The sequence below is a fragment of the Jatropha curcas genome, chromosome 2 (genome assembly GCF_041381405.1).
Source record: "Jatropha curcas cultivar XTBG-Jc1 chromosome 2, XTBG_Jcur_1.0, whole genome shotgun sequence".
Classification (NCBI taxonomy): Eukaryota; Viridiplantae; Streptophyta; class Magnoliopsida; order Malpighiales; family Euphorbiaceae; genus Jatropha; species Jatropha curcas.
In genome coordinates this window covers 26,986,808-26,997,969 of record NC_143152.1, presented here as the reverse complement: position 1 = coordinate 26,997,969, position 11,162 = coordinate 26,986,808, and the positions used below count along the sequence as shown (strand labels likewise).

The 11,162-nt window shown below is 32.7% G+C and overlaps 2 long non-coding RNA genes across 2 annotated transcripts; both read right to left on the bottom strand.

The window, feature by feature from the left end:
• Positions 1-3,088, bottom strand: LOC149498510 (uncharacterized). The gene is made up of 3 exons (XR_016319673.1): positions 1,859-3,088; positions 1,025-1,090; positions 1-201 (listed from the first exon to the last, which is right to left on the bottom strand). It is a non-coding gene; the product is annotated as an uncharacterized LOC149498510 (long non-coding RNA).
• A 3,688-nt stretch (positions 3,089-6,776) lies between these two features.
• LOC149498509 (uncharacterized) lies at positions 6,777-9,221 on the bottom strand. Its single transcript, XR_016319672.1, has 3 exons — positions 8,628-9,221; positions 7,794-7,859; positions 6,777-6,977 (listed from the first exon to the last, which is right to left on the bottom strand). It is a non-coding gene; the product is annotated as an uncharacterized LOC149498509 (long non-coding RNA).
• Between the last annotated feature and the right edge of the window lie 1,941 nt (positions 9,222-11,162).

Sequence of the window (11,162 nt, the reverse complement as noted above, 5' to 3'; positions counted from 1 at the left end):
TTGCATAATATATAATTTATAGTGTAATGCTAACAATAGATCCAATATTCATACACAACCCTATAACTGCGGAGTCCAAGAATAATCTGATAACAGAATAATTTATACATCCAAAATTAAATAACAGGAATATAAAGTTTACATTTATAACTCTGCGGAGAAGATTGCAGAGCTCCAGTCGAATCAGCTGCTTCCTAGTACCTGGGAGGTTTGTTGGGGGGGGTGAGTTTTGCAACTCGGTGAATAATAATAAATAATACACACCACATACAGTCAAGCAAAATGCACCCTAGTGTACTGAATGAACACACAACAGTCAATCAGATGACATTACATCAGCACCCACAAACAATATCACCTTCAAATAATCACATCACGTGGAAATTAGTCAGTGGAGTCACCGAACCCCCGATGAGCCGTCCTCCCACATGGCTCATCCTCTCACATGTGCACCAGGGAGCCGATCCCCCATACTGGCCGACCGGTCTAATCCTCACTTGACCAGCCCTCTCATTGTTTTTCTATCCTCTCTTTTCTTTTTCATACCAACAGGAGGCAACCCGGTGGTCTCCATCCAATCTAGATCATCAAGCGCTCACAACAGGAGGCCACCCTGCGGGCTGCGATCAAATCTAGACTGTCCGGTGCGCAACGACGAGAAGCCAACCCGTGGTTAACGGTAACGGTAACAGTAGGTGCACATGGGGGCGCCGATCTCCCATTTACCCGGCTAACGGTAATCATATTGGATCCATATAACGGTACGGTCTCACAGTCCCATGGTGACCCACTTCATCCCAATTCCACACAAACAATTCACAATATATGCACAACACAATTATTCAAACAATTCCTTCAACGTACTACACCAAATACATCCAAATATACAATTATGCAACAAAATAAATATGAGCTTTAATATAAAAATATATAAATATACATATATATATATATATATATATATATATATATATATAAATGCTATGCAAATGCATGTTGATATGCATTATTTATTATTACTCACAGTGATGGAGAGCGAAATTCTAGCTTTGATGTTGTCCTGGAGGAGCACTAGATGGACCCGGGCGATCTAAGAAAAAGAAGAACGACACAGCAGAAAATAATTCTATCAGACAAAATATTTCTTTACCACTCTAAAATTTTTATTTTATATTATAACTCTTCTACGTAATTTAATCTCGAGATTTAATTTATTTTCTATAATAAATTTATTTTTCTACCGAACACTATTTTCTTTATTTTCTTCTGACTTCTATTTTATTTATTTTATTTTATTTTTTTATACCGAATTTATTTTATTTTTCTACCGAAATTTCGGCAGCATCTCCCCTAAAAATTGGACTATCTACCTGTTAAAATATCAACAATTTCACAATTATTCAATCCATACGGCCCATCCGTCGGGCAATTAATCAAACAACAGTTTCCCATCCTCCTTAATCTCAACATCACCACACAATCCAATTTATACATTACAATAACATTATATCTAGGCTACCTTAATTAAATCAACAATAAAATTATAAAGCTATTAACTACTCACATTTACCAAATTAAATTAACTACATTAATTAACTACAAATAATAAGATTAATTTAATTAACTAACATTTCTAACATTAACTTAGCTAGATTAATTAATTACAAATAATAAAATTAATTTCATTATCTAATATTAGTTAATTTAATTTAATTTAATTAACTAATATTTCATTATCTAAATAACATTAACATTAACACAATTAATGTTAATTAATTAACTACTAATAACATTAACTAAATAACATTAACTAAATTAACATTAATTAATTAATTATTGCTAGATCGAAAATTCTTACGCGTGTCGGGTTAAAAAGCAGTAACTGCCGGAGGTCGAACTCGACTGGCAGTGGCGGAGAGAGGTGGAGACGACCGATCGACGTGCTGGAAAGACGGCAGAGCTGCTGTGACGCCGGCGGAGGCCCGATCTGCAGTGGCAGCGACGGCTTGACAAGGCTGTGCTGCTGCTGTAGGCGCGACAGAGGAGCAGCAACGCGATCTGGCCGAGGAGACGAGGAGCTGCTGGCGGAGCTGCTGCGTTGCCGAGCTGCAGTAGGGGCGGTGGCCGAGTGGCAGTGGCGCGCGGCTCTGCTGCGTTGCCTCTGTCTCGCCAAGAACGCAGGCACAAGGAAAGAAAAAGAAAGAAAAAGGAAGAAAGGAAAGAAGAAGGAGAAGAAGAAGAAGAAGGAGAAGAAAAAGAAGAAGAAGAGGGAGGAGTGGCGGTGGCGCTGTGGTGACAGTGGCGATGGAGTGGAGGTGCGCTGGTGAGGGGGAGTGAGTTTAGCGTTGGAGATAAAAGAAAAAGAGAATTTTCTAGATGGTTTGAGTCGAACCGGTTCGATTCGGTTCGATTCGGCCCAAATCATCGATTTTCAACTGGTTTTCGAATTTTTCAATCGGTTTTTGGTTCGGTTTCTCATAGTAGTTGCACTAAAATATTAATATTAATTTCCAGGCTGTTGGTTCATTAAATTTAATTGGAAAATTTTTGAAAATAAAAATTCGGGTTGTTTCAGTCTTCTCACCTTAAAAAAAAATTCGTCCTCGAATTTTAAAGCTAACAAGAAACTACGATGCAACAGTTGTTTACTACAATGGTGGTTGTGCTTCTCACACATAATGCTGCAACTGCTAAAAGTTATGACATTCACACTCAGGAGAATACTTGTTCTGATGAACAGTTAGATATCTACCTTATCACTATAGTTATATCTACAAGTCGTCAAATCAAATAAACTATTCATAACCCAAGGCACAGATTCGATACTAGTATTCACCTTTACGCGTAAGAATTTTAATCACTAATAACCTCTGCTTAAGTAAGGGTTATTAATCTCATTAGCTCTAAATCATGTGTCCTTACATTGATGTATCGTCATTTATTCTCTCACTAACTATCATAGGCAAAGATCATCGCTCCATAAGAAACTCATACACAAACCAAGTATTTAATCTTACTGATATAAGAATCCGTATCTCAATTTGGACTCCTTATTTTAAAATTCAAAACCTACATGCCGACTCAATCATTTTCCATCAATTCCAATTCCATATATTTGCCCTCATAATCATTGAAGTTGTTCATAATTAAATAAAATGATTGCTGCCAACTCAAGAAAGTTTTCGATTATTATCAAATTTTGCCATTAAGTGCTATTTAAATCATTTCCAATTAAAGAGAACAAATTATTGCCACTACTACAAGCTTATTTCTTCTGTCTTTAATCAATGTTTTAAACCTAAGTTTATGTATCTAGAAATCACGAATCCTAAACAAGTAGTGCCCTTTTTTTTTTTTTTTGCTCTAGTTAAGTAAGAGATTAAGGATGTTAAACCTATAATCCAACTCCTAATTACCTATGTCCTTGTTTTATGTTTATTCTTAATCCCATGAATACCTATGAATATTCAGATAATAATATCATTGGGTTATTCCTTTTCTCCAAGTCTATCACCTCCAAATTTTGTAAAATTTATTCCTAATACGATCTAGGAATATCCTCAACCTTAATTATGTTCTCTCTATATCCTGTACTCTAAACAAGGTTAATACCTCATTAAATCCTTTAAACAGCAAGTTATATCGCAAACTGCCATTTATAACAATTTTATTCATTTATCCGCAATTGCATCAATTACTAAGGAATTCAAAACAGGTTTACACTGACTCCACTTCATGTCTTACTAATTCTCATCCTAATTGGTATCTCAATCATTCCATGAGCAATTTTCATTTATTAATGATTTGATTGACACACATGAAGTGGCACTCCAAGATAATTAAGATATAGTCTTATCTAGTTATCACATCCAATAATCTTACAACTTATATTATCAGTCTTCAAATATTGGCATGTAGTCTCTTCACTAAAATTGTTAAAACTATCCCAAATTCACCTATTTATTTCTTATACCAAGTTTCACTGTTCCAAACGAATAGTAAATTAAAACTCAGCTAGTTTGTTACCAAATGCCAATATTCCAAATACCTTTATGTTCTACTAGGGTCATAATTGTTAACTTTTCTTCTCCATTCAATAAAATAAGTAACTTTCAAAATATGCACTAAGTAATAGAAAGTCCTTATGTATGTACTTTCCACCAACAAGTTACATTTATTCACATTCATTGTCATCTCAAGCTATATCCCATGACCTTTTATCAACTCTTATTCCCAGTTATTACTATTAATAACACATATCACTTGTACATGATACATTTATAAGCTCAATATATGGGTTCAATTAATATAACTGATAAAACATAATACACTTATCAAATTACAGAAGTCAAAATTTTCTTATCTCTTTCTCTCAAGCAAGAAATCTATCTTTCTTTCTGAATATAAGTACTAAGTTCTTTTGTCATCGGGATTACAATCCTTAAATCATTATCTATTTGTATACCACCAGACATTCAATAACTTCCTACCTTTGATCTCTTTTTAGAATATGAATTTACTATATATGAACCACAAAGTTCTCAAAACTCACCTTGCAAGGACCCGATTAACTCAACTCATAAGGTTGGTTTATAACATTATCAATTATTTATTTAATATTCTATTAGAATTATCACCGATAGTGATGACTATTTTAAACCTCAAAGCCATTTCCCTACCTTCAATAGTATACATGTTCCATCTTTCTACTTTTAATAATATTTCACTTCTTTTTGTCTAACTACCTATTCTTAACTACTTATTCTAAAGCATCTTTTGAACTTTCACAACTCTTCTTTTTTTTTTTTTTTTTATCTTAATTTAATTACATCATAAAATTACTCTTCATGATCATTTAATTTCTTAACATTCACATTCTCTCTATACTCCAAGAGATAACAAGAAACTGTTTAATTATACAAACATTATTCTCCTCTATTCTTTATATTCAAATTATATTCAAGCTATAATTTTCCTAATATAATTATCATCGAATATAATAGCATTTCAATCCCAAAACCACTAATTTCCTTTGCTATCTTTTACTTTTATTTTATTATACTTGGTCCATACGCTTAGTCTGGCTTATTAAACATTCTACATGTACTAGGATCTTAATTATATCACACATGGATCCATAACTCTTTCATGACTGTAAATCACAATTTTTCTACACTCATGAAATCCCAAAATATAGAGGTCTTTATCTTAAATCCGCTGATATATCATTATTTTTATTTTCATCGAATCTTATTACCCATAATCCCTAATTTATTAAACCTCTAATTACTGACTATCCTCATTTAAATCATATTAATTTATACCCTTCACATTTCTGTAATTGATTCTTTTCTTAATATCCATACAATAACAGGACTAGATCCATCCTTACTTATCTAATTCATTAGTATTATATCAATTCAATAATTGGACAATTATCTCTCCATGTCCGATGTCATTCACCAATACACTTAATCATCAGAGCCCACTATTTACATAACATAAGTACCTTAATTCCCTTATAGAGTCGTTCCTCGGATCATAGAATCGCTCATTAAACAAAAATCATTGTTTGTAATTCACATACCATCGAGTGTGCAACAATTATTTTAAATATCAAAAGGCTAAATACCATTAGATCAACCATAAGATTCCACAAGCCACACAATATCCACCACTAAGTACATAAAGATTAGAGTAATTTATCTCTTACTAAAAATCGCGATTTACTTTTCTTTTAACCACAATAATTTATATTATTCGCTATATTCATACACTTGAAAAGAAATAGTTGATGAATGCCACAATACACTTTACTCCACCAAGCAGTAATTACTTCTCATAATTAAAAATCACTTGGTATAATAATTCCACCAATATTATTCTTTATGAAAAATACTCATTACCAATTATTATAGCAAATCACACCAAATCCTTCAATATTTAAACCTTATAAAAATCAGTTATGTACTTATACTAATTAATGTAATTATTCCATCCAGAAAATATTTACCCCAATAACTATAATAAATTCCAACAACCAACATCATGTAAATGTCACCAAATACATATATTAATTCAAGGCACCAGTTAAATATATTCTAATGTCCTCAAATCCGAATCGTTTGGTTCTCTTATTAAATAAAACTAGCAACTAATTCTCAATTCTGCAGGCACACATATACACGCACTCATGCATCTTTTTTTTGTATGTATTCTACATTCAACACATATTAAATAAAATAGTACACTTACAGTATTTGACTTCAACTTATTATTCATATGCAACTTATCTTCTTACATACTTAAATTATATATGACTATTATTTATTCCATAGAAGGATTTTTGTTTAAACCATCTCCTAGCATCAGTAACTAAATCACATCTCTAATGAACAAGGATGCAAATTTTAATCATTGAACAACTTGACTTTAGTCTGGTTGCGAACAACGCTGAAGGGAAAAGCAAGGAAGACAATGTCAAGACATGACAGGAATTACTCCGCAGTTACATCTAACTTATAAACTTATGCTCTGATACCACCTTTGTCACGACCCGTTTCCGTGGGCCGGACCGGCACTAGGGCCTAGGTAAGCTTAAGGCCCCCGAGGCCCGTAGTAAGCCTAAATTATCCAATCTGTCTCAATTTCATCAAAACAGTAAGCCTCTATACAAACATATGGCCCAATCTCGATTAACACATAATATATAACCTGGGGCCTATTCACAATAAATTATAATCACATTATGGGCTTACTGGTTCACCTGTGGCTAGTTGCATAATATATAATTTATAGTGTAATGCTAACAATAGATCCAATATTCATACACAACCCTATAACTGCGGAGTCCAAGAATAATCTGATAACAGAATAATTTATACATCCAAAATTAAATAACAGGAATATAAAGTTTACATTTATAACTCTGCGGAGAAGATTGCAGAGCTCCAGTCGAATCAGCTGCTTCCTAGTACCTGGGAGGTTTGTTGGGGGGGGGGGTGAGTTTTGCAACTCGGTGAATAATAATAAATAATACACACCACATACAGTCAAGCAAAATGCACCCTAGTGTACTGAATGAACACACAACAGTCAATCAGATGACATTACATCAGCACCCACAAACAATATCACCTTCAAATAATCACATCACGTGGAAATTAGTCAGTGGAGTCACCGAACCCCCGATGAGCCGTCCTCCCACATGGCTCATCCTCTCACATGTGCACCAGGGAGCCAATCCCCCATACTGGCCGACCGGTCTAATCCTCACTTGACCAGCCCTCTCATTGTTTTTCTATCCTCTCTTTTCTTTTTCATACCAACAGGAGGCAACCCGGTGGTCTCCATCCAATCTAGATCATCAAGCGCTCACAACAGGAGGCCACCCTGCGGGCTGCGATCAAATCTAGACTGTCCGGTGCGCAACGACGAGAAGTTAACCCGTGGTTAACGGTAACGGTAACAGTAGGTGCACACGGGGGCGCCGATCTCCCATTTACCCGGCTAACGGTAATCATATTGGATCCATATAACGGTACGGTCTCACAGTCCCATGGTGACCCACTTCATCCCAATTCCACACAAACAATTCACAATATATGCACAACACAATTATTCAAACAATTCCTTCAACGTACTACACCAAATACATCCAAATATACAATTATGCAACAAAATAAATATGAGCTTTAATATAAAAATATATAAATATACATATATATATATATATATATATATATAAATGCTATGCAAATGCATGTTGATATGCATTATTTATTATTACTCACAGTGATGGAGAGCGAAATTCTAGCTTTGATGTTGTCCTGGAGGAGCACTAGATGGACCCGGGCGATCTAAGAAAAAGAAGAACGACACGGCAGAAAATAATTCTATCAGACAAAATATTTCTTTACCACTCTAAAATTTTTATTTTATATTATAACTCTTCTACGTAATTTAATCTCGAGATTTAATTTATTTTCTATAATAAATTTATTTTTCTACCGAACACTATTTTCTTTATTTTCTTCTGACTTCTATTTTATTTATTTTATTTTATTTTTTTATACCGAATTTATTTTATTTTTCTACCGAAATTTCGGCAGCATCTCCCCTAAAAATTGGACTATCTACCTGTTAAAATATCAACAATTTCACAATTATTCAATCCATACGGCCCATCCGTCGGGCAATTAATCAAACAACAGTTTCCCATCCTCCTTAATCTCAACATCACCACACAATCCAATTTATACATTACAATAACATTATATCTAGGCTACCTTAATTAAATCAATAATAAAATTATAAAGCTATTAACTACTCACATTTACCAAATTAAATTAACTACATTAATTAACTACAAATAATAAGATTAATTTAATTAACTAACATTTCTAACATTAACTTAGCTAGATTAATTAATTACAAATAATAAAATTAATTTCATTATCTAATATTAGTTAATTTAATTTAATTTAATTAACTAATATTTCATTATCTAAATAACATTAACATTAACACAATTAATGTTAATTAATTAACTACTAATAACATTAACTAAATAACATTAACTAAATTAACATTAATTAATTAATTATTGCTAGATCGAAAATTCTTACGCGTGTCGGGTTAAAAAGCAGTAACTGCCGGAGGTCGAACTCGACTGGCAGTGGCGGAGAGAGGTGGAGACGACCGATCGGCGTGCTGGAAAGACGGCAGAGCTGCTGTGACGCCGGCGGAGGCCCGATCTGCAGTGGCAGCGACGGCTTGACAAGGCTGTGCTGCTGCTGTAGGCGCGACAGAGGAGCAGCAACGCGATCTGGCCGAGGAGACGAGGAGCTGCTGGCGGAGCTGCTGCGTTGCCGAGCTGCAGTAGGGGCGGTGGCCGAGTGGCAGTGGCGCGCGGCTCTGCTGCGTTGCCTCTGTCTCGCCAAGAACGCAGGCACAAGGAAAGAAAAAGAAAGAAAAAGGAAGAAAGGAAAGAAGAAGGAGAAGAAGAAGAAGAAGGAGAAGAAAAAGAAGAAGAAGAGGGAGGAGTGGCGGTGGCGCTGTGGTGACAGTGGCGATGGAGTGGAGGTGCGCTGGTGAGGGGGAGTGAGTTTAGCGTTGGAGATAAAAGAAAAAGAGAATTTTCTAGATGGTTTGAGTCGAACCGGTTCGATTCGGTTCGATTCGGCCCAAATCATCGATTTTCAACTGGTTTTCGAATTTTTCAATCGGTTTTTGGTTCAGTTTCTCATAGTAGTTGCACTAAAATATTAATATTAATTTCCAGGCTGTTGGTTCATTAAATTTAATTGGAAAATTTTTGAAAATAAAAATTCGGGTTGTTTCAATTTGTGATTTCGTAAAATTTATTTTTTGTTTTAAAATTTTTTTTTTAAAAAAGTAAAGGAAAAAAAAAAACAAATTTAAACAAGTAAATTTTGTTCATTTTTTAAGGAAAAAAACGAAAAACAAAAGATTTAATATAAAACAAACAGCACCTTAATTTTGCCCTAAATTAAAAATTGAATTTAATTAAATAGAATTGAAATAGTTGAGATCAATATGAAGTAAAATTTTTCTTAAAATCAATTAATTTAAAAGCTACTAAGTAAGTAAAATAATAAAAAAATGAAAAAAATAAAATGCAATTGTAACAGTAATTAGTGATAAAAAAAATAAATTAGTACTTTTTAGTATTCTTTAGTCTTAATAATGCCTGGGAAGGAGGGTTCAACTTCAAAGTCCTTAACAATGCTTTCTCAAAAAGAAAAAAGAAGTCCTTCACAAAAGAAATTTCAAATTTCAGTAGTAAAAGGTTAGAAAAAAGAAACAAAGGAAGAAAGGAAAACTGTGGAACTTTAACTACCCCATTGTCCGCCATAGATATATAAATTGTCGACTTCAAGGATAATAGTAACAATACTGTGAAGACCCAAATGAAAAAAGAAAAACAGCAAGTCTTTTCGTTTTAGGCATCATTACAGTGCTTCTGTCTTGATAATAACTTCTGTCTTGATAATAACTTCTTCCTCGTGAATAAAACTCGCATAGATTCTGTCTATGGATTTATTTACGGATCAAATCAATTACGATATAGATATTTTAAAATTATTTCCACTTTTCTCATTTTTTTTAACCAATGAATGATAAAAAATATCGTTGTTATTATTATTATTATTATTATTATTATTATAAAGAGGAAGAATATATGATTATATACATACCAATGAATAAGGAAGAAAAACAAAAAGAAGAATATAGAATATATGTGTAGACTTGAAATTCTATGAATATAAAATGAGAACAATCTAGTGTCCTCATCTTTGAATAATTCAGAGCATTTATTGTGGATCAATTTGAATATTAGAAAGACAATAATTGCTTAAATTTTAAAAAAAATTATCAACTAAAAAGAAAATTATGTTTTAGTTGTGTTTTAAAATATAAAGTAATTACTAGTTACAATAAAAACCATATTTAAAAAAGATATTATTTTATTATAAATTTAAAATAGTTAACTATAAATACAATCTTTTATTTTTATAAAAAACTAAAAAAAAATATTCTTAAAAACCATGAACCTAATTATTATTATTGTTATAATTTATAAAGTTGCCATTAGATTAAATAATTTAATATTTGACAGTATCTATGAGATGAGGCTAAGAAGAGGTTGAATTTTCATAATATATATATTCATGATGTACCCAAAAACAGCTAAATAAATAAATAAATGGAGGCAACCAACTCAACCAAACAGTGACATCAAACATGGACTTCTTTGGAGCCCGTAAGTCTTGGGGCTTGGCAATTGGCACAACTTGTAGAAAAAGTGCCAAAAATCATTGACCTTAAAACTTGGGTAATTGGCAATAAATAGCTATCATTGACCACTATTGGATTTTGCTTCTATTACAATTTATAATTTATAATTTTCTATTTCATTAAATTTGCAAGTAAAATTAAATCCAGTTAAATTTAAAGTTCGTCCAAAAAGACGTGAATTAGAAACAATCTGCAATTTGTAAATTGAATTTGAATAGTGCAAATAAGAGATTAACTTTTTTTTTTTTTTTGTAAATTAAGAAATTAAAAAATGGGAAATTACAAGGAAACCTATGATTTAAAAATTGAAAAGTCAATAATTGTAAAAATTGAAATCTTAA